Here is a 25,618-nt window from a genome sequence, read left to right on the forward strand (position 1 = left end):
GTTTTTTGTATTTTTTAGTAGAGACGGGGTTTCACCGGGTTAGCCAGGATGGTCTCGATCTCCTGACCTTGTGATCCGCCCGTCTCGGCCTCCCAAAGTGCTGGGATTACAGGCTTGAGCCACCGCGCCCGGCCTGTGTTTGCACTCATTGTAGTAAGTATGCAAGGGACAGTGTTCCATATAAGTGTTTCCTATGAAGAAAACTGATACTCAGGAATGTTAAATAAATAACAAGGAGTACTGCTAATCATTAGTAAAGCCAGGATTCAAACCTAGGTCTACTGTATTCAAAGTCAGCAATTTTTCTCCCCTTTAACACTGTACTTTTTTTTCTTCTATGATAATAGAAAATGATCTAAACTGTAATGATTTTTATTCCACATATTGTTTTGGGAATTCATGATACTTAAGCAGAGAGGAAAAAGAAATCATATTGAATTACCTTGCCATTACCTTTATTAAATTTGATTCTTAAGAAAAAAATTACAAGCTTCAAAATCTGCTCCTTTTCAATATGACACTTAGATACATAAAAATTATACAGCTCTGACTTGCTAAATTTTGAAATGAAGTGTTTGTGCTCAGAAATGTTCTCCCAATAATCAGGCACAAATACAGGGGCCTCTTTATCATTGTCTTGTCCACTAGGAGTTTTCAATAACCCTCCTCACTTACTGTTCTACACAGGCTGCAGAATCAGGAGCTAGTGATGGGTAAACTGAACTTCTAATGATGGAGTTATAGTATTTGTTTATATCTGAAGAATATGTTCTCTATTCATTTTGCTACAGTAGTCACATTCTTTGCATGTTATAATGAGTAATTCAGAGTCATCCTCTACCTTTGACAAAGAGAATATGCAGACATATTTTCATATTAATGACTCTTCAGTCTTAGTACCCATTTTTTTGACAAACAAAATTAGAGCTTAAAATAACGATGCAGAATTAAATACAACACTTAGAACCTGAATTAACAATGCGACAGATATTATTAAAATTTTCATATAAAAATTCAGTCTTTCTCTAATTATCATAGTTCCCATTATAACTATCATATCATCATCTAACATATTATAATCACTTTTTAGTCATTTTGTATCCAGCTGACCTTCATCTTGCAATATAATCTTCAAGTTGAACCATATAGAGAATGAAAGGAAAGAAGGTAGACTGCAATTCAGTATCAGTATACACAGCATTAAGCACAGTTTTCTGTTGTAAATAAAATGGAATGTAAAAACAAAGAAAAGATAACTAATTAGAGCCTCCAAAAGCAGAAAACTATTAAAAAAAGAAGACACCCCTCTACAGAAACACTTGTGGAAAAATGTGTATATGAATATGTAATTTTAAATTATTTTATAACATATGCTTCTTAGCAGTTAATGAGAAACTCTAACTCCAGCAATATGTCACCAATTCTAACAAAAATAATAACCATAAGCAATTGCTTTCGAAATCCCAAAGTCTCCCTTGGTCCACTAAAATATTAAAGACACATAGCTCTTAGATTATTAAAAGCATCTTTCTTCACACTTACATAAAGAAATTTTGTTTTTATTCCTCTTTCCTTATATATTTAATATCCTTATGTATTCAATTTCTTTATATATTCAATTACTGGTTTTATTCAAAACCAGTAAGGTTTAACTCAACTTAAAACTTAAAGATATTCAAATTTTTATAAATTGTGTACCTGGAACAGATCTTCTCAAGAAACTATTTTTACTCAGAGAAGTACCTGTATTTTCTACACACTTTATTTTCTATTTTGTAAGCCTATTTTTTTTCATAAAAAAGTGATTAGGTTTTGGGGTCTTTGGTATTATACATTGTCAAAGATTTATGAATGTCTAAATAATTTTAAACCATGTATCCATCTCTTCTCTATATATTTTTCTAATTTTCCTCTCAACACATTCCAATTTATTCATCAGGTATTATCCTTTCTAGAGACAATGTTGCTGTTTCCGCTAGCAGCTTATTTAATACAAATGTTCTTTGTACCCATCCCTTATTTTTTTTTTCTACTACCTTGCTTGGCTAGACATGTGATCCACTAATTTTTATTTTTCTTCTCCACCTTATGAAACACCTAGATCTGATGTCACTGATATATGTAGCTTTATTTTTATGTATTGTTCTAAAATATAAGATTGATAGCTATTTGACTGGTAATTCTTCAGTCTGTTCATGTCTAGAAAAGAATTTTAATAGAATTTTCCCAAATAAGCTTTTCATCATTGAAAAAAGGATAAGAAATAAATCTTTCCTTTTCCTATAATGAATTCACTATCTCACAACTATTCAATTGAATTTTTATATGATTCTCTTCCTTTGAGCTACTTTAAAGTTCTTTTTATTAATCTTTTAGTCCTTTACAAGTTCCTAATCAAAGTTTATTTCAGCCAAACTTAATTCCACTACATGCACTTATTCATTAAGCAAACATTTATTGAGTATTAGATTAAGTACATTGACCTGACTCTCAATGAGTTTAGTCTGATAAGGGAGACTGATAAATAAACACAAAAATACAAATACCTAAAAATCACAGAGATATCCCCTCAATAGCCATATGCTTAGCATCTAAAATGCTGTAAGCACAGTGGCTTCTGAGGTCAATAAAATAAGGTCCCAGTTTAAGTCTATAAGAATAAGATAGATATGTAAGCAAACTCAAGGATATTTTACAAGTTTGCTGGTTCTAAGACAGAAGTATGTGCAGGCTAGTAAAGACTTAGATGAAATGAACAATTCTATTATGATTTTGTTGTGGGACTGAGTCTTGGGGCTTAAAACTGGAGTCAGGGTGACCAGTTGTGTTCTAATCAAAATGCCTGTGTAAGAAATAATGAACTAAGGTAGAAGTGTTATAGATGGCAAGTGTCATGGATGACATAACAGACAGATAAAGAGGAGAATTGATGTAACCATGTTATTGTGGAGAGAAAATGAGATAAAGGGCAAATTAACAAATCAAACACAAACAAAAAAATCCAGGGTAACACCAGGTTTCTGGTTTAGACAAGTACATGATGATATATTAACAAAGGCAGAGAATACAAAAAACTACAGCAGGTCTGGGGACATGAAAAGTTAACTTTTGAATTTCTTCAGATGAGATTCCTATGGAACAGTGAAATTTGGGTTTGGAACTCTCAAAGAAAAACTGACTCAGTATTAATGTTCTTACAGGTTTTTATTAAATAAGTAGGTTAAGCCATAGTAATAAATAAACAGGCAGAAAAAACATACAGAAAGATTACAAAAGAAAGGATAATAAAATCCGTGGGTCAAAATGTAGAGGTACATGGAAGAAGGAAATCTTGAAGAAGAGTAACTTGGAATAGTTCAAACAGTAGAAGATAGAGTGAGTAGCCTACTGGGAAGTTAAAAAGAGCTAAATGTTTTAATAAAGCAGAGGATAAATAAAATGAGATGTCAAGAAAGAGATGACTAAAAAAGGTTCATGGATTTGACAACTAAGATAAAAGAATGACTTCTGACAGGAGCCTGGAAAACTCTAGTTGAGAGTGTAGGAGGAGTGAAATAGACACTAAGCACTCTAAGAGCTTAACTACAAACTGCAGAGGCCTGCCATATTGTGTGGGTTCCCAAGTCTTCCTTAATTTAATCAAATTAAAAACTTTAAGTAATTTTTATTGATGTAAAATGTACATACTATAAAATTGTACAAATCCTAAGTGTACAGGTCAGTTGATCATCATAAATTGAAAACCCCATGTAATCAATTCCCAGATCAGGAAATCGAATGTTACTGGTAATCCATCTGCTTGAGTCTCCTTCTTGGTTGCTACATTCCCAAAGGAATGGTTATCAGATCCTGATAACCACAGATTAGACCGCTCATTTTTGAACTTCATATTAAATAAATTCATATTAAACAAAATATCAAATATTAAATGGATTAAATTCATATTAAATAAATTAAATGAATTTATATTTAATATGAATTAAATTCATTTAATTCATTCCACTGAATAAATAGTTTATATTTTTGGTGTTGATAAATATTGGAGTTGTTCTAGTTTGGCACTATTAAAAACAGCAATGCTATGAATATTCCACTACATATGTTTTCATATACCACACCACATTATACCATTATATTCATTCCCCACCCCACACTAAAATACTTGTTCAACAGACATGCATATGTTCAGCTTAAATAGTGACAAATAGTTCAACACATATGTATGTGTATATACATATACTTTTTTCTCCTTTTCCAGGACTGTACGGAACTCCATCTGTTCCACGTTCTCATGAATAACTGAATAATTGTTACCATCAATATTTTTATTAGCTATTCTGGTGGATGAGTGATATCGTGTTGTGAGTTAGATTTTCCAGATGAGTAATAATGTTGACAAATTTTCATATGCTTATTTGTTATTCTTTTTCTGTGAAATGCTTGTTGAAGTATTTTATCTATTTTTATATTGGGTTACCTATTTCTTTTTGCCATTTTGGAGTTGTCTGTTTACATTTAGGACTGTGAAAGACCTGAGACTTGCCCTATTTTAGAGGCAAGAAGTTAGCCTGTCATCATTTCATGGAATGCTGGAAGACATAATATGCCTGGGTCAGAGACAGAAGATCTTATTACCCATGACAGAGCAAGCATCATGGGCATCAGTATATTTGCATTAGTTTACTTTGCTCCATATCCCCCAGGAGTCATATGTATGTATACAGGTAGATACCTGCAGATTCAGTGTGCTGCATTAGAAAACAAAACCTCTTAGATTAAGGAATCAAAATATTTTATAAAGGTCAATAAGCATGCTTGCTCTTTTTTCTAGAGGAAGGTATTATGCTAATTATACTGGACAGTAAGCTCTTTATTCCAGAGAGATACACACTATCTGTATCTGTCAAGGCTATTTTTTTATAACCGACATTGTGAAAAGGTAGCCCAGAAAGAAAGGGTAGCTAGCACCCCACTTGCAAGATGTACAGAAATACAAGATCTCCATGAAGAATTGTCTTCCAACGACATATTCTACATACGATTTCTTTATAGACAGGCATTACAAATATCTATTACAAATAAATGACTTATTTTTCCATATTCTTAATGGCATTTTAAAAAAATGAACCAATGTTCTTAATAATAATGAAGTCCAATTTATGGTTAAAGCTTGTATCCTATTTAAAATATTTCTCTGTATTAATTATGCTGTATTTTAAGTTCTTGACAGTTTTTCTTTCACATTAAAATATGTGGTGTAAGGTGAGGGGTCAACATTCATCTTTTCCAGCCATACAGATATCCAGTTAAACTAGCATTATTTACCTAAAAGGCCTTTTCCCTACTCTATTGCTGTATAGTGATTATCACTGAAGAACTATAGATGTGTGGATTTATTTCTGGATCATCTATTCAGTTCCATTAATAAAGTCCCCTCACCAATACTCATGCCAATATAGTATGCTGCTGATTTTGGTAGTTTTACTGACAGTCTCATACCTGATAATTAAAGTTATCCATGGGAGTTTTCCCTTCTTCAAGACTGTCTTGGTCATCTTGAAGTTTTGCATATTTATCTGCCAGAAATCATTAGTATTGGTTCTAGTGTGGATATATTGCCAACAAATTATCTTGGGTTTTCTTTATCTAGAAAAGTATTTTGTACTTATTTCTGAAAGATATTTTTGCTGGAATACAGTTTTAGGTGGCATTAGAGGCTGAACATCCCTAATCTAAAAATCTAAAATCTGAAATGCTCTAAAACCTGAATCTTTGTGAGTGCCAATATGACACTCAAAGGAAATGCTCATTGGAGCATTTTGGATTTCATATTTTTGGATTATGGATGCTCAAATGGTAAATATAATGCAAATATTCCAAATACCCCCCAGCCTCTGCCCCCTCCCCCACAAAATCCAAACACTTCTGGTCCCAATAATTTGGAATGTTGGATAAGGAATATTGAACCTGTACTTCTTTAAATACATGAAAGCTGTCAATATCATTGTCTTTTAACTTTCAATGCTGATGTTGAGAAGTCAGATGCCAATTTTATTTTTCCTCTCTCAAACAAAAGTGCCTTCATTTTTTTTTGCCTCTTCTGACTGCATTTAAGATGTTCTCTTTGGATTTAACTAGTTTCACTATGACATGTCTGAGTAATAATTTTTGTATTCAATGTGATTGGAGTTCAAACACTTGTTCAGTGGTGTGATGTTTTTCATCTGTTTTGGAAACTTTCCTGCAATTTTTTGTTTATATATTGCTTTCATTCTTTTTTCTCCACTTTCTCACATTTGAAGCCTCCTGATTTCACAGGTGTTAGACGTTTTTTCATTGTGTCCTATATGCATGTCTCTACTCATTTAGAGCTCCCTCTCTCTCTCTTCTTGATTTCTTTGTGCTTAAGCCTGAATATTTTCTATTTTCTTGATATTGGAAGATAGATACTAGTCTCTTTCAATTCACACACCTTCTCTTCTATTGTGCCCATTCTTCTATGAAATACATCTATTCAGTTGTTAATTTCAGTTATTGTATCTTTTCAGTTCTAGGGTTTCTATTTGATCCTTTGCAATATATTTCATTTAACAGCTGAAACTGCAGCCTCAAATCTACTTTTTAGTTATATGTATCACAGTTATTTTAAAGACTGAATGATAACTCCAACACCTGAATCGTGTGTATGTGTGGTTTTTTTTTTCTAGGTCTAGTTTCTTTTGGATGCCTGGCAACCTTCCTGAATACTAGGCAGTGTGTATACATATTGGGGAGATGCTAGATAATATTTTCATCTATATTCATCCTATCCTTTGAAAAAGACTTAAAATTGGGCAAATCACCTGCGCCCTATCGGAGACTGAGGAGTCTGTTTACATTCTCTTTAAGACCCTGTTCCTAGGCTGTGACTCTCTAGATGTCCCAAATGTGCTCATGCAGTGTTTGCCAAAGTCCATTATCCCTAACAGGCCCTACACTCTAATTTTCGTAGCCTCACAACCATGAGACAACTGAAAACTTTATTTTGTGTTTCAGTGGCTTTTTGACTGGCTCTTAGTTTTTCATCCAGTGCAGTTTATGAGTTTGGTAAAACCTTGAGAGGAACAATAAATAGTATTGGAATTTACATCTCAGTGCTTCCCTACTCTCATGGATCTTGGCCCCTTAATTGTGGCTTTCTTCATGGCCTCAAACTCCAATTCGTTGTCTCCTTATCTCCAGAAGATTCCTAAAAGTTCTTTTGGCTTCTGTGCACGATACCGTCAACCCTGAACCTGAAGTCTCAACCAGAATTGGCAAATGCCCTAAGATCACCTAGTATGTAAGCTCACCTTTCTTTGGTTCCTTTTTCGCCAGGATCTTCACATCTCATGTCCTGGATATCCTGGCAGTTCTCTTATGTCTCTGAATATACACACATACACATATATATATACATACGCATGTTATTTTATCTGTCTTTTCTTGATCTCAATGGGAACATTAGTTTGCTATAAGCTGTCATCATAGCCAAGGCATTTATGTTTTTCAGGTTCACTCAATCACTTTTTTGACTTTGCCAGTGAGCAATAAAGGCATTTAAAAATGTTTCTGGTAACTAAAATTCTAAACATATTTTGGGACATAAAAATGTTTTTCTGCTAAATTATCTCTAAATTGTTTGCGAAGAGAATATATTGAGAAGCACCTGAAATTTTGTCACCAAATAATAAATTCTTATTTTGTCACCAAATAATAAATTCTTCACTTACAGCTGACTGTTCACATGCTGACATTGTCTATGTCTCTTAGAATTATTTTTTTCTGTAGAAAAATTACTACACATTCTCATAATAAGCACATCTTCCAATTTTATGCTCAATCATCTGTTAGTTCCCCTTATAGCTTTGCAAATTTACTTTAGCATCTTTCTTCTTCAGTGAATTTAGGATCCTTAAAATTTCAGGTGCTTCTCAATATATTCTCTTCCCAAACAATTTATAATAGGTCATCAGCATATCCCATTATTAAATACCCCTAGTCAGGTGGGTATACTACCCCATCTCTCCTTTAGGTTATTCCGCTTAAACTCATAGTAATTCACAATTGGGCATTACTCAAACCATCATTTAAGACTCAAGTATAAACCTTTGAAAGACAAAAAGAGACATGCCGTTTATACATATGTAGGGAGCTTTTGTATTCTCTGTCTACACAGTCTACGTATTTATTGACTTTCTTTCCACAAAACATGGGAAAAGCAAGGATAACTGCCAGTTTTTTTACCCTCTTCTTTATTTTCTGATATAAGCAGAAGAATCAAAGTTAATAGCATTCAATTGTTATACAGTGATTAATTACTGAATAAAAATAAGGTTAATTAAAAAACTGGCCAGGTTTCAATTAATAATTTGTATACATTTTCCCTACCTCTTCTCTATGTTCTTACCTTCAAAATATTGCTATACATCTTTGTCTCGAATGTTTTAATTTCATAGAAAATAGGACTTTTAAATTCCTATTTTCCTAGGTAATTTCCTAGAAAATAACCTTCTTTCCTTTTTTTAAGAAAGCTATGTTATTTATCTAATGCTGTATCACTGATCTCTGAAAATTTACTGCATTTTAACAACAATAATCATTTGCTATATTATTTCTTTAATGTTCTGGGCTAGGAATTTGGAAAAGGCTTGGCTAAGGAGTTCTACCTTGGGGGTCTCCAGAAAAATTGCAATTTGATAATTTGATACGGTTTGGGTCTGCATTCTTCTCTAGATTGAGGAGGGCTGGAGTCTACTTCAGGGTAAGTGGCTCACTCACAGAGTTTGCAAATTGGTGTTGACCACTGGTGGATGTCCATCTCCACTTGGGTCTTGGGTCTCATATGGCCTGGGGTTCTGTGAAACACAGACTGTATCCAAAGTCAAATATCTTGAAGTGAAATAAAAGAGTAAGAGAGGGAGAGAGAAAGCGCTATCTCTAGTTAGAAAGTATATCTTTGCATGACCTAGTCTCAGAAGTCACATAGCATCACTTCTACCACATTCTATTCATTAGAAGGGAGTCACTAAGTATGACTCATATTCATTGGGAGATGATTTAGAAACTATGTTTCAATGGGACAAGTGTCAAAGAATTTGTAGAATATTTTAGAAGCATCACAACAGCCACATGTGCCTTAAACTCAAATTATAATTTATTCAATTATGGAAACTGGGAAGATGAAATTAATCTGGTTTCTGCTGTTGCTATGAATAATATCCTACTGAATGAATTTTTGTGAGATTTTGAATATAAAACTAAGTTCTTTTTAATATTTTCCTATATTTTTCAAAAGTCTTAATAACCTTACTAAGCATATTTCATAACATTTTGATTAGAAAGAACTGCTGCCTACACGAATTCAGAAAACCAATTATTTCACATCAAAATTTGCAAAAAGAAAACAGATAAAATACTGTCTGCAAAATCAGACTCTATGCTTAAATAAATTAATAAATGTATTCTACATATTACAATACACAAAATTTAAAACTCCAAAAAGATAAAAGGAGGTTCTATGTGAAAAGTTATTAAAATTAAAATATCATTAGGATCAAATTTGAATACTAGCCTTTCCCAGTGTATCAATAAAATATTTTTGTGGGACAGAAAAAATGTAATGCAACACAGAGAAAATAACCTATTAACTGCTAGCCTGATACCCAAATAAGTGAATGGTACTTTCCATAGGGAAGTAAAAGGGAGATAGCCTCCTTATAATTTCTTGTGAAAAAAGTTTGGCTCTCTCCCACTTCCTAGAAATAACCAAGTGGAAGAAAATGAAATAATCATTTAATATCCTTTCTATTTAAAGATGTCTTACAAATTAATGAAAATAACTCAGTAGAGTAGTATAATAGGCACAAAGGCAGAAAATAGCTAGTGAAAATTCACAAAACACATACAATAGAGTAATACACACAAAAATATGTGCCTTTCAGTATTAACAAAGTATGTAAATCAGTGAAATTAAATTCTTATCTATTAGATTGGTCAAGGTGAAAAATCAGGTATTATTAGAGTTAATACTCAGGTGGATAGCTTTGAGTGGCTGAATCTGTGTGCCTGCTGTGCAGCCATCCTATCTGGGTACATAACCTGAATCCCCACCTACAACTATTACCTCAGACACATTATCTAATTCTTTGTGTTTCACCTTCCTCATCTGTAAAGTTAAGATAATAACAGAATCTACTTAATAGAGGTTCAGTGATGATTAAATAAAAATTCACCTATGGCACCTAACAGAATTTGATATTCAGTAATACTATTATTATTTGCAATTTAGTTATTATTTTCACCATTACTTTAATAGTTATTGTTATGTTCAGGGTCAAATGAACTGTCCCTTTTATATATTACTGGTAGGGGTATAAACTGGCTCTGCGTTTTTGAAAAACAACATAACAACGTATTAAGTTCTTTAAAAATGTTCATGTTCCTTGACCAAATAATTATGTGACTCTATTATAAAGAAATCACTAGAGTGGTAAACTAAATGTTACGCATATAAATATGCTTTTTTTTTGAGACGGAGTCTCGCTCTGTCGCCAAGGTTGGAGTGCAGTGGCACCATCTCGGCTTGCTGCAACCTCTGCCTGCTGGGTTCAAGCAATTCTCCTGCCTCAGACTCCCGAGTGGCTGGGACTACAGACTACAGGCAAACGGCTATTTTTTTTTTTTTTTGTATTTTAGTAGAGATGCGGTTTCACCATGTTGCCCAGGCTGGTCTTGAACTGAGCTCAGGCAATCCGCTCGCCTGGGCCTCCCAACATGCTAGGATTACAGGCGTGAGTCACCGTGCCTGGCCATAAATGTGTTCATTACAGTATATTTAAGAGCTAAAATTAGAGATAACCTGAATTTTCGCCATTAAAATAATCCTATTATATTAAATCACATGCCAGAATATTATGACTCTTTAGATATTAGTCATCAGACATATTTTAAAGCTATGTATTAGTCATTAGACATATTTTAAAATTATGAACAATTCATAACAATTGTACATACAACTGCCCAGATTTACATCTCTGCTTTATCTAGTAATTAATATATATCTACTGAGGAGAGTGATTAAATTTATCAGACCTGCAGTGGTTATCTTTGAGTGAAAGTCTTAAAGATTTTAATAATTTTCTAACTTCCAGTTAAAAAAAATTTTCACAAAGATATTGTTTATATGATTAAAAATATTATAAACCATATTACAGTAAAAGATTTACTAGAAATTATGGGTTTAATGATAAATCAAAATGTGCAGTTGGTACTGTAGTTACCAGGAAATAAATGAATGTTTTAATATTTATTTTAATATTTATTATTTACCAGGTATTGAAGTAAGTGGATTGTCATATTTAACTTGGTTAAATGGTGATTGTATCCTTTTCAACTACCACCTTCTTCCCCACCCCACACATTACAAAAAGAGAAACAAAGGTATGGTCAGTTTAAGGGATGTTAAATACAGAAGATTTAATTCTCAATTGTTCTATTGCCAATAGATGTGATATAGGCATTGAGAAAAATTGCAAGTCTTTATTTGAAGACCAACAATCATTTTGTTCTTGGTCTGTATGAAATGAAGGTGTATGGATATAGATATGTCAGAGTGGGTATCTGGCTACATCAGTATTTTTGAAGAAGAAAGATTTTGACAGAGTCCATTAGGTCAAATCTAAGAAGAACAAGGCAGGCACCAGACTGCATCGTGTTGAATTTAAAATATCTAGGTAAATTAACGTCACATATCTGAGTCAATCTGAATAGGAAGGGTGGTGGTACTCAGAGTGGTACCACAGAAATAATGAAGTTGAAGTTATTTAGGAAAATGAAGTAAATAATTTTTGGTATGCTATTTTGACCTTATCATTTGAGATTCACATAAGCTAAAAAGCATATGTATTATGTGAATATAAAGCCTTAAGGTCCTGAATAGAGATGGACAGAAGATTCAACCTGAGCGAAGAGTGTGGTGAGACTCATCATCTTCCTCATCTCACCACCCCAACTTATCAGTGTTGAAATGAAGCGATTATGTTCAGAAAAGAAAGTATTAAGGCTGAAAAATAAATCATGGCAATTTAGGTTAGTTAAGACTAAATTATATAAGTTGATAATAAACATAGATAAAGAGAAGTATTTCCCAGTGCTTCCTCAAAGATTCTCTTATTTTCTTCAGTATCTTCAGCCTCAGGTGTGAGGAGTTCTACTCGAAGTACTTCTACTACTTGAGTAAAATCATTGTTTTAGATATACTGAGCAAATTCAAAACTTATAATCTATTCTGTTTAAAAGTTTATTCTGTAAAGTACATTGCCTCTAGTTTGATTTCATTTATTCCATAAGAATTCATTATGTTCTTAAGATAGTCACGGAAAGGTGCTATATTTCCATGCATGCCACAAACTTACAAAGGAAGGTGTAAAGTTATATAAAGAAAGTGATTAGGAAAAGATTATTAGGTTGATTAGATAAGGGTCTTGAGGGACTGAACAGGAGTTTATGATGGAAGGAAGTGGACATAAAATGCAGTCATTGTTTTCAAGGCAGAAATTCATACAGAAACAATAACTGAAATTAAGAGGTAGAAAAGACTTACAAATTTAACTAAACTGATTTCAATATTAGTAAATTAAGATGCATTATTTATTGAGGCCAGGAACCAGATTGGAAACTTAAGATAAGTCTAAAAAGTTTAAATCATACCCAATTTAATTTATCTGAATCATCTTCCTAAGAAATAACATACATAACAGAAATGTACATTTCTCCAATGTTTCCATTAGATAAAAACCATTAATCCCTGTCATCTGGCTAAAATTTTGTCAATAAACTGTGTCAGTAAAATCACTATAACAAAAAGCTCTCATAGGTTAAAAACTTTCACTTTAAACAGGGGTTATTTGCCTCTGGTTTAATGTATAATCATTAAAAAGTACTTAGTATGCACACAGATACATATTCTTGTTAGTATTTCCTTCTTTGTCACTGTCCCGAATGAGTAAACGTACCAGAGCTAAACGATGCTGTTTTCTTGATCTAATATTCTATCCAACAGACATTTAATAAAAAAGTTAATGTTTTTAGGTGGCTATAAAAAAAAATCAATGTTTGCATGCAAAAAGAAAGTTCTAACAAAGTGCCAATTTTACTTTAAAAAAACAACCTAAATTACAATATTGAAAAATTTTGTTTAATTTATACATGGTATGAAGTATCCTGCATAGGTATATATGTACACGTGTGTGTATGTATCTGGAAAACATATATTATGAAGGGAAAAAAATAAAGTCTGGTTTTAAAAGTTAACATGAAAAAATTAGAGACTTTTATCTAATTTTAGCAAATTTAGATTGGATAATTTATATATAGAGAGACTAATATAATATGGGCCAGTAATAGAGAATAAAGTTCCATTTTATATATGTCAAAATAAGGTAAGAGAAATTGGAATTAAGTTATTATTTTGAGATTTCTTCTTCAATACTATACAATATGAAACAACTTCTTCAACTCTGAAATTGAATAACTCAGTGTTAAATAAAAAACAAGTTTTTTCTGTTATGAATGAGCAAATTTAAAATTCGATATGTCCAAGATACAATTTAAGACATCACAAGTTTTAAAAACCTGTAAGTGGTGAGTTTAACAAACATGAAATACAATTGTTACAGAGAAGTCAGGAAGGGTTCTTGCTCTAGAGTCAGGTGGAGTTAGCAGAATTTTCACACTGAATAAGTCAATTCCTGAAGTTAAAAAATTGCTTCTTACATATGCTTCTATGTTTTATTTTGTACAATAATCTAATTTAAATAAAACCCACAATTGCCTGTAGATTGTCTTCAAAACTATTCTATTTTTAATACCCTGTAAGTCTCTAGAACAGTCATGTGTCAGTTAATGATGGGGATAGGCTCCAAGAAATGTATTAGGTGATTTTGTCATTGTGCCAACATTAAAGTGGACTTACCCAAACCTAGATGGTAAAGCTTACTACACACCTAGGCTATGTGGTATAGTCTGTTGCTCCTAGGCTACAAACCTGTACAGCTATGTTCCTGCACTGAATACTGTAGGTAACTATAACACAACTATAAATATTTGTGTATCTATATTAACATATCTAAAGATAGAAAAGGTACAGGAAAAAATGGTATTATAATCTTATGGGGCCATCATCACATATGAGGTCCATCATTGTCCAAAATACAATTATGTTTCACATGACTATATATATTTTGAAATAAATAATAGTAATAGTATGGGAGATAATATTGAAAAAGGGCCAAAAAAACCCATTTCAATAGAGAAATAAGCTCAGAACAGGTCATACTCAACCCTTCATATTTTACGCCTTAATAGATCTCATATCCTGCAACATGGATACAATATTTTAAATTACAATATTTTAAATACAATCATTTTATTCCCTTGCTGAAAAGCATTCAGTAGATTCCAATGGGCCCTAAGAGAAATCCAACCTCATTAGCATGCCACTAACTGACTTCAACAAATTGGATAAAAGCAATCTTCTTAGTCTTCATATTATTACTACTATTCACTCTTAATTACCTTGTCTTCTAGACCAGTGATTCTCAACTGAGGATGATTTTATCTCCTAGGGGACTGTTAGAAAAGACTGGAGATATTTGGTTATTACAATTCAGAAATGCTACCAGTATCTATGGATAGAGGCCAGGAACATTGCTAAACATCAAGCCTGTAATGTATAGGAACATCTCTCTTCCTACCCCAACAATGAATTATCTGTTCCAAAACACCAATAGTGCTGAGGTTGAGCAACGTGGTTCTGGACAAATATTCCTAATCATTTTTAGTATGATCTTTCCCATATAGTTCTTTTGCTTTAACATTTCTTTCTTCCCATTTCTCTTTGTCAGAATTACACTTTTCTTTCATTTCTCAATTCAAATGCTCCATTGTGCATGAAAACTTCAATTCAATGTGACTGGTACAATTCAATTAAGATCAAACAATATTTATTTAGGTTCAATATGCTCAGCAAGATCCTATGATATTATGTAATTATAGTTAGACACATACAATTTATTGTAAATTACAAAACATAATAACATGCATCTGAAAATCTGCAATCCCAAGTTCAAAACAGAATATTGCCAACTCCTTTACATCTACTCAGGTATGTTTGTTCTTTTTCTACTCTTCTACCTCCCTCAAAACTAATCACTATCCTCAAGTTTGTGGTATCCTTTGCTGTTTCGAAAAGCACATTTACATGCCTATATCCACATGGAATATATATTTTGTTTTGAACCTTAGAAAAAATGTCATTATATTGTATCTAGTCTTTTGCAATTTGCCCTATTCATTCATTATTGTCTTTTAAATTCATCTAGATTGTTGCTTGTAGCCATAGTACTATATTTCCCTGTCTCTTAATACTCCACATTCTAAATAAATAAGAATTTTATATATTCATTCTACTAACATTTAAATGGTCCTTCTTTTTTGGCTATTAAAAGCAATGATGCCATGAAAACATTCTTGTATATATGTACTAATGCACAAGGGCAAGGCTTTCTTTAGAATGCCAATAAAACAAAATAAAAAAAAATTCGGTAAATATTTATGTAAATGTTGAATTTTACTAGGTTTTTGCCAAACTTTTCGGCAACTGTTTGAACAATTTATACTCCAAACTTTTCCCCAACTGTGAACAATTTATATTCCAAACTTTTCTCCAACTGTTTGAACAATTTATACTCCTACATAGCAGGTATAAATGTTCTTGCTGATTCACATCTTCACTGTCACTTGCTCTAACATTTTGTATATAAATTATTATAAACTATAGATAGCATTTTATTTCTATTTATTCCAACAACTTTACTTTGTAAATGGCAAGTTTAGTTCAATTATATTCATTGTGGTTACTGGTATGTTTGAAATTTTAAAATTATCATATTATCATCTGATCACTTTATTTGCTTTTTTATGCTATAATTTTTATTTGCTTGTTTTCTAAAAACTATAGTTTTTTCTGTTGCAATTTTACATTTACTTTGGTTTTCTTCTATTGTTACCTCTTCTACTATTGGTTATCCGTGAAGATTTACTATGCCCACTTAATATAGTAAAAAATTAATTCCTTAATGCTAAGACAATATAAGGATCTGAGAAGATTTTAATTCTCATGTCTTATGGTTTACATGCTGTTATTATGCAATCAACTTTTATTTCTTTTTAGTTATACAGATTACACATTTTTATTAATGTATGCATGCAATGTTTATTACTTTCTTTCATCAAAATTATTTCATCTAAGTTTTTTTCTAGGAATATTTTCTTTCTTCCTGTACTTCATGTCTCAGAAAGTTTTGAAGAACTGTTAAGTGAATGGTCAATTGCCTCACCTTTTATACATTTTTTTTTCCATCCTAACCTTTGAAAGAGTTTTGCTGGGCAATTCTAGGTTGAGTTATTTTCTTTTGGTATTTGAATGTATTCCACTGTCTTCTTGACTTTCCAGTGACTATGAGAGTTTCCTGTGAAATTGCACATAATGAGTCTTTTCTATCTGTTGGTTTGGAAAAAATTCTCTCTTTGGTATACAGCAGTTACTATAAAATAAGTGTCTGTGTATGTGTGCGTGTGTGCGCATGCATGCCTTTAGTTTATGCTGCTTTGAATATATTGAGCTTCCTCTATCTGTGGATTCATATTTATACTTCCAGATAATTATCAACAAGTATACTCTGCATGTTGCATATCTTTCCATCATTTTCTCAGTTTTCTCCTTCTGGGACTCCAATTGTATTATATTACATCATTTTGTCCTATTTCCCATATATCTTACCTTTTAATACTTCCTATCTTTTTTACTCTCCATACTGCAATTTACAGATTTACTATCTGCAAATCTATCTTTTTGTTCACAAAATATTTCTTCAACCAATACTAGCCTGCTATTCAATCTAATTTTTATGATTACATTTTATTCTTACTATTACATTTCTAAAGTTCTATTCCTCAGCTCTTCTTGGTTCCTTTTCATAGTCACTTGATGTCTGCTCAGTTCTGTGATTCCATTTTTTCCTTTTTAAAGATATCCTGAAGTTTTAAAAGATATCCTATTTTAAGATTATGCAACTTAATTTCATAGTCTCAGTATCTGAAATCCTGAAGATTAATCTATTGTGTAGAGCTGATTCTCATTCATGATAATCTGTTTCCTTCTGTATTAGTGATCTTTGCTCCTAAACCTCTATTTGCATGAGAGCCACCTGTGAAAATAGCTGGGTGCCTAAACCCAGTATGTTTCCTCTAGAGGATATATATTTGCTTATGCAGGGAGCTGTGTATGTATGTGTATCATTTTGTCCATATCCAAGTGCAGTATTTTAACGTGGGAGCTTCAGATTCAATTTGCTCACCTTGCCCCTGAACTAAGGTTTGGTCTCTGCTTTTCACACATACTCACCACTCAAAACTCTTAGTTTGAGCTCACTGTTTTACTGATCATTTGGAGCTATCCTTCCTGAATGTGATGTCAAAACATTCAATACAAATTGTACCTTATTGCTTATCTACTTCTTTAGTAGTAAGAAAAATCTCTGGAATATTTTGTCTTCCAGAAGTAACCATTCCAAGAGTTTTCTTTTAAAATATCTACATGTTACTTGTTAAAATTAGTGTATTATATATCCATTGTAGGTTGTAAAATTCTGCTTCTCTTATGGCAGTATAGATCATTAATATTTTCATTTAAATTTTACATAATGCTAAGTCTTTCCCTAGGTTTCTATCAAATATTTCATAATAGCATGATCAAAAAAAATGTTTGTTGAAGGATTAATATGTGAAAATACATTATCAGACTTCTATGTTAACATCACATTTATATAAATACTGAATGTTCGGTCCAAATTTTGTTTATATCTTTATATTATGTTACTACTAAATCACAGGAAGTGTAATTCAGGACACATGATTTCTAAAACATATATTTATAAGGGAATACTTTAAAACTACAGATATAATTTAATAATGAAAATAATATGCATGTAATTAGAATATATAAAAATATTATGTCTTCTATTTTCTTCTATTGTCTTTTAGAAATTTGCATAGCAGGAGTAAAAACAATGGTTAGTTTTACTTTTTAGTCCTTTGGGAATAATTTTTTTTTTTTCTGCATAGTGACTGAAAGAATCTTTTACTTACAGGATATATGTACTTATGGATCTGATTTTATCAATTTTGCAGTGAATAAAATGACTTCTGAATTGCACACTACTGTCTCATTTTAGAATTGAACATTTTTGCTATTATCTGTTTGCTTATTTATTTTGCTTTAATTTTCCTACTCTTCCTCCATCCTTTGAGAGAATCTTGCACTCTTAAGCTGAATTTATTTACCAGATCTTCAATATCTATACTTTATCTTTGGCTTTCACATCATTTTATCTATTCATACTTTCCTAGAAATGGCTTACCAAGATTTTCTTCCACATGACAGAGTCAGTTTTTACAGTAATAACAGGTTTTCTTTTCCTGATCCATAGCAAGCACAGAAATGGATGTTCTGAGTTGTTTCTAATATTGTTTTTCTGGTTTTCTTGATAAAATACTTTCAGTGACAGCCTTTTTTTTCCTGAGTCTTCAAGTAGATATTCCTTTTTCCTTGATTCTTCAGTATCCTTTTAATGGTATCGTTCTGTTATGACGACTACCTAACCTTAGGCAAGTTAATAAATTTTCTGCCTCAGTTCCCTTGCAAAATGGAAGTAATTACACTATATATTTTACAAATTTGTTTTGAGGAATAAATGAGTTAAATACACAAAACTAATTTAGAATTGTGTTTGGAATGTATTAAATGTGCACTTAAATTAGCACTTTATTTTTTTTAAATTGTTTTCTTCTTTATGCATCTTTGATTAAGGTTGATGATAACCCATAGAGAGGCTTTTTATAGTATCTCCTACTTTCACTACTTTTTTTTTACATGCTGGTCAAACAATCTTTTCAATTAAAACCTGGAAAGCAGGCTGATATTCCATGGTCTTAGGTCAATTCCCACTGCTCAGGACATATGCATCTGGTACGTACAGTTTTACTGAACAGAGGTGGAGTCTTTCTTATGCCCACATTCTTCTTTTTCTGATGCATTAAATCAATGGCAAAGCTACAATCTCCACTGTGGATTATAACAAGGTCTATTTCTGCTGGTTTCATGATATGTAGTCAATAGATTTAGGGAAGAGGGTGGGGGTTCTGGCAACTCTTGATTTCAACTAAAGAAGAGAGTTATAAATTAAATGTTGTTGTTAGTAGCTAGTGTTGCTTTGTTTACATTGTAGGAAATTTACTAAAATTGTAGCATATTAGGTTTTAAGGTGGTATGGCTGTAATTCTGCAAAAAAGGTACAAAACTAAAGTAGAAATCTGTTACTAGTCTTAGATAATTTAAGCAATAATGCCATTAAATCATTAATTCAGACCAACTGGATTTTTTTTCAGAAACTTAAAGATACTGTCTATATTGAAAAAAGGGGATGAAAATTGAAACTTCGATTTCATTTTGTCTTGTTGTCTAGAATAAAGGACCAAAAAAACCTTAAAGATGAATTAGAAGGAACATTTCTACACAGACTATGTAAGAGAAGAGAAATAACAATAGCTAAATAATGGATAATAGGGCAAAATATGTATGAATTATGATTAAACAACTTACCAAGAGATTCAAAGTATATATAAAATCCAAGTAGTATTGATTTACTTCTCAACATATTGTTGTGGCAGACACGGACTAGCTGTTCATTAAACCTGTCACCTTTCTCCCGCCTTCCTTGTGATTAGGTGTGGCCATAGTATTGCACTTTAGTGCAACCAGGGGGGAAATGAAACAGTTTAGTAGAATAGTTGGCCCTCCACATCCATGGCTTTTGCATCTATGAAGTCAATAAACCATGGATTGAAATATTTGAACAAAAAAAATACACGATTGCATCTGTACCGAATATGTACAGACTCTTTAACTCTTGTCCTTATTCTCTAAAAATTACAGTATAACCACTATTTACATAGCATTTACCTTGTTTTAGGTAGTATAAGTAGGCTAAAGATGACTTAAAATATACAGGAGATTGTGCACAGGTTATATGCAAATACTAAACCATCTTATATAAGGCACTTGAGCATCTGTGCATCTCGGTGTCTGCAGGGAGTCCTCCAATGCCCCACAGATACCAGGGGATGGCATATAAATCCCTCACATGAGCAGATTTATCAACCGCTGCCTAGCCGTTGACAGCTGAGGCAACTTCCAAAATCATGTGTTGATGCTAAGCCTTCGTTATTCTTGGTGTCTCTGATAGAGTGTTTGGACAGAGCTCCTCTATCCCACCACAAGGGCAAGAAATAAAATCAGTTGTGTTAAGTCATAGGAATTTCTGGTTTAATCTGCTTCCCTTTATTTAGAACTCTATATTATATGCATTTTAATGTTCGTGATCCTTTTATACATTTGTGTAATACTAACAAGTGACATATTTTTGTGAATGTGACTATATCAAATTTTCTGCTATTTTCCAACTGCACACAAGGATCTAAAAATAAATAACCAAGTAGAGACTGCATAGTAATCATGTAAGGCTATGCAATTGAAAGGTTTTTAAAAAGTCAGTACTATGAAACTTTTGGTTACCAGTCTTGTAAAATGAAACAGATTCAGTAAAATGAAGCTCATTCCAGTAAAAAAGGAAAGAAGTCATGCTTTTAAAAGCAAATATACATAATCCTCCATAATAGTTGTGAAAGCCGAATTATTGAGAGAGTTCATTCTCCAGTTTTAAAACATGATAAGAAAAATGTGGTAGAGTTAATATTTTTAGAATTTAAAATCTTAATAAGTTAACTTATTTTAAGGATGAGTTAAGGTCCTTGACTGTGCATATCAAGTTCTTTCCTTTTCAAAAACTCCAGGACAGATGAATTTAGACAGTATTCCTACAGTTGGTTGTACTGACTGATAGGCATCTTCATAAATATCCAGTTGGTATCCGATCTTCAGTACTGGAGAAGGGGCCTGATGGAAGGTGACTGGATCATGGGGCAGATTTGCACCTTGCTGTTCTTGTGATACTGAGTGAGTTCTAAGGAGATCTGGTTGTTGAAAAGTGTGTAGCACTTTCCCTTCACTCTCTCTCTTTCTGTCCTCCCACCATGTGTAGATATGCTTGCTTTCCCTTAGCACTTCCACCATGATTTTAAGTTCACTTGAGGCCTCCCCAGCCAAGTCTCCCATACAGCATGTAGAACTGCGAGTCAATTAAACCTCTTTTCTTTATACATTCCCCTGTCTCAGGTAGTTCTTCATAGCAGTCTGAGAACGGACTAATGCAGTATTAACTCTTTCTTTCCTCAAATATCAAAGTTCAAATTTTGTAGGCCTCTGAGAAACATTATATAGCAGTGCAGTTGCAAAATGAGCAGGAAAGGTTGGGAAGGCAAACCTGAGGTAAACCTGTGCAGAAGTAAACCTGCGGAAGGCTTAGGTTTACTTCTACACAGGTGTTTTCTGTAGTATGGCACCAAATGGACATCTCGGTCACAGAAAGCTAACTCTCCAAGGTCAGCCTAAGTCCTGTCCATTGACTCAAGTATCACACCATGAACATATTTAACTTAAACTAGGTGTACTCAGGAATGAGTGAGTTTGGATGTAGATGTCAATCACTTCACAGTGAATGATGAACTGAATTTAATGGTTTTGATGTCTCAGATGACATTTTTATCATAATTTTTCTCTTTTTGTTTTTTTTTGACAGCCTGCTACAACAGCGTTGATAACCTTCCTGGTTATCTCCTCATGTTAGGCAGTGAACTTCCTGACAGCAAGCAGAGTCACTGCAATGTATTCTTTTTAACAAAATTGCAACTATGTGTTAAAATAGGATATGCCTCTAGATATTTTTTCTGTCATAAGTTTTACATATTATTTTAATAGATAACCTGCTTTGCTTGGAGAGTATCCATTTAAAATTATATTACTGCTGTAGATGCTTGTCTAATTAGGAAGAATCCTTGTGATACGTTTGTTTTACATTGATAGCACCATTTTAACTTTAACCATAGACAAAGAAACAATGTCCTATTGTTGCTAAAAATGAATCTTAACATTTTGCTGGAGTTAAATTTTCCAACTCACATTCAAGCAATGTATATTTTTTAAAACTACTACCATGATAAATATTTTCTATTTTGAATTAATTTGCATATTTTAAAATAGTTAATGACGTTAACTGTGTTGCTGATTCATTCTACGAAAATAAAAAATCTTAAAAAAGGCATTATTTGTATTAGGGTTGTGTATATAAGTGAGTGTGAATATGTTCATTTTAATAAAACTATTTTGTAATTCACTTAATGGTCTTTAGCTTGAATTTTCAAAAGGTATGACTATTAGCAAATTGATAGGAAAGTAGATAACAATGAATTAAGGGTTACTGGCAGCCTAAGACACTGTTTATCTCTTTTAAGGTAGACAGAATTCAAATTGCCTTCATTAGCTGAGCAATATGCTCTGGAAAATGTGCTGGGTACTTATCAAGAGGCTCTTTCATTTGCATTTTTGCTAAATAAACAAGCTGCTTTGTTTCCTAGCTGCTCAAGAGCTGTGAATAGAAGAGAAAGAAAATAATCCAGGTAAGTAAGCCAGGGGGCATTCCAGGACTAGAATAAAGAAAAGAAAAAGTTTATCAATGAAGATGTCAGAATTGTGCCTTGCATATTTGTGATATAAAAAGATAGTCTCACACATAGAATCGCGAATGTAAAAATGAATTAATTCTCCCCACAGCCACCAGTACCACAAGCAAAGACAAAGGCTGTTCTTTTGATAAATGATCAATACTTCAGCCCGACACTACTCTAGCTGCCCTGCTGTTGCTGGTTAAAAGTTTGAATTTCAATTAAGCAGTAAATCTTTATGGTATCACATCTCCAACAGTCAATTAATGTCTCCCTAATCTCTTGAAATTCTGAAACACTATTATTTTGCAGAGTCCTTTCCTTCAGGCTCATTCACCAGCACAGTGCTCTTGTTAGACAGGTAAACACAAAGTTTTCTCCAAATAAAAACTCAAATATTAAACAATTGTTTTGTTCACATTTTTTGGTCATTTGTCTATGCGTAAAGAATGTTATACTTCCAGAGTTGTTAAGAAACGTATTTAACATACTCCGGAAGTCGACTGATGAATACTGTCAGCCAAAAGTGCATTGACTTGATTGTTCCCCTTAGGCCACGTTATATTTCAGAATTTTTTCCCACATATACATTCCTTGGAAAAATTCTTAAATCATACAAAACTATTAAGCATTCTAAGCACTGACCACACTCAAATCCGTGTAAACATTATTATTTCTTCTCATAACATCTCCCTGTAGATTTTTTTCCCAAAAGATTTTCTTTATTTTCAGAGTGTTGGTTGATGCCTAAAAACCAGGTAATACCGTAATTCCAGCTACTCAGGAAGGTAAGGCAGGAAGATTGCTTCAGCCCAAGAGTTCAAGTCCAGCCTGGGCAAAATAGCGAGAACCTGTCTCTGGAAAAAAAAAAAAAAAAAAAAAAGAAAAGAAAAGAAAAGAAAAGAAAAGAAAAAATCCCAGCTAATAAAGCTTATAGCTAAAGAATTCATGCAACCTTCCTCATGGAGGACTTCAATATTTTAAGACAAAATACAGGGAACTTGATAGACATTTCTTTCATATAGGGTTTTAATAATTTTAAATTTAAGAGGTCACAAAGTCAAACTGACACATCTTCAAAACTATAGATTTACAATTGTTTTAATCATTAGATCCATTATTGCAATAAAATACAATTTTATCTTTTCAGAATATCAAAAGAAAATCTTTCCCCTGGAAGTAAATGCAGCCTGTGTCAGTAAAATTCTACCATTATAAGTGCTATTCTTATCAATCATTTAGAATGCAAGCATTTCTTATATTATTAAAAATTTTTTTTAATTGACTTCAAGAAGTCTGAATTATTTCACTAGAATCCCTGTGTGATTTTGGAAAAACAAAAAAAACAAAACAAACATGCTTTATTTTAAATGATTTATGTGTCAAACTGGTATGCCCCAACTACCATGTTCCAGATATTTTATTATTAGATGCTCAGGTATACAGTAGGTTAAACATGCCTGCATAAAAAGCACTTCTACTTATCATGCTTACAGGCCTGCAATATAAACTGCATGGTAAAAACAAGTCTACACATTTTTGAATAATTAGCCAGCATGTAAACATAAGTCTGTTGGCCTGCAAAGTTTTTGGCTTTTCATTCTATTATACTAAAATCTCCACTAGTCTTCAAACCTGTTCTTAAAAATGTAATAATAATTTAATATTAGAGCACATACAACTATTAATAACCATTTGAAAAAAATCATCTTACTACTATATACTTTATTTTGGAAAACATCAACAGTTATTTATTATATTTTTTCTTTGAAATTGATGTTATTTGAAATTTAACTCAACCTAATTTTTCCTATCCAAAACATGACAGAACCCTGGGTATCCTAAAACTGCAAGGCTATTAATTACACTAATCCAGGTAACTGAACCCTCTTATGAACAAACAAAGCTTAATGTCATGACTACGGTTAACTCATCAAGGTGAAATTAAGAGTTTTATTACGTGATTAGTTGTCATTAAACAAATGTACACTTATAGTTGAATAACATTCTACAATCAGAAGAAAAATAAGTCTTCACAATAAAAACTGGTGATATGGCTATATAGAAATCTTATTCTATGATCCTATAACTGCAAATTTTTTAAAACACAGAATTGAAATATGCATTGTTGACTAGGAAGAAACACATGCCTTTTATATTAAGTAACTACTCTCATATTAAGTAGCTAAAAGTTATTGAGGTTTCTGAGTTTTACATTATTTTTGCATATCAGAATAATTGTAAGCTTAGAAAACTGATAGATATGTTGGCATACAGTTGCAAAAAATGACCTTTGGTAAAAATTAAGATGTAATGAAAATATAATAAATTATATAGTCCCATCAGATTGGGAGACCAATGAAATGGATGATAGACAAAAGAGAAGGAGCAAAAAATTACGTGTGTGTGTGTGTGTGTATATATATATATTTTTTTTTCTTAATGTTAATTTTTTTAAAAAAACAGAAGGAGTTTGTTTAAAAAGCAGACCCAGGCGGATATCGAACTCCTGGGCTCAAGGGATCCTCCTATCTTGGCCTCTCAAAGTGTTGGGATTACAGGTGTGAGCCACTGCGCCTGGCCTGCAAAAATTATAGACTAGAAAGGTAATAATAGAATAGAAACTAGGCTGGGTGTGGTGGCTCATGTCTGTAATCCCAGCACCTTGGGAGGTGGAGGTGGGTGGATCACCTGAGGTCAGGAGTTAGAGACCAGCCTGACATGGTGGTCTCTACATGGTGAAGCCCCACCTCTACTAAAAATACAAAAATTAGCTGAGTGTGGTGCCAGGCAACTGTAATCCCAGCTACTCGGGAGGCTGAGGCAGGAGAATCACTTGAACCCAGGAGGTGTAGGTTGC

At 32.6% G+C, this 25,618-nt stretch overlaps 1 protein-coding gene across 1 annotated transcript in view; it reads right to left on the reverse strand.

Moving 5' to 3' along the window:
- Positions 1-25,618, reverse strand: part of MMP16 (matrix metallopeptidase 16) — a 287,196-nt gene that overhangs the window by 98,550 nt on the left and 163,028 nt on the right. The window lies entirely within an intron of this gene.

This window comes from Theropithecus gelada, chromosome 8 (genome assembly GCF_003255815.1).
Source record: "Theropithecus gelada isolate Dixy chromosome 8, Tgel_1.0, whole genome shotgun sequence".
NCBI lineage: Eukaryota > Metazoa > Chordata > Mammalia > Primates > Cercopithecidae > Theropithecus > Theropithecus gelada.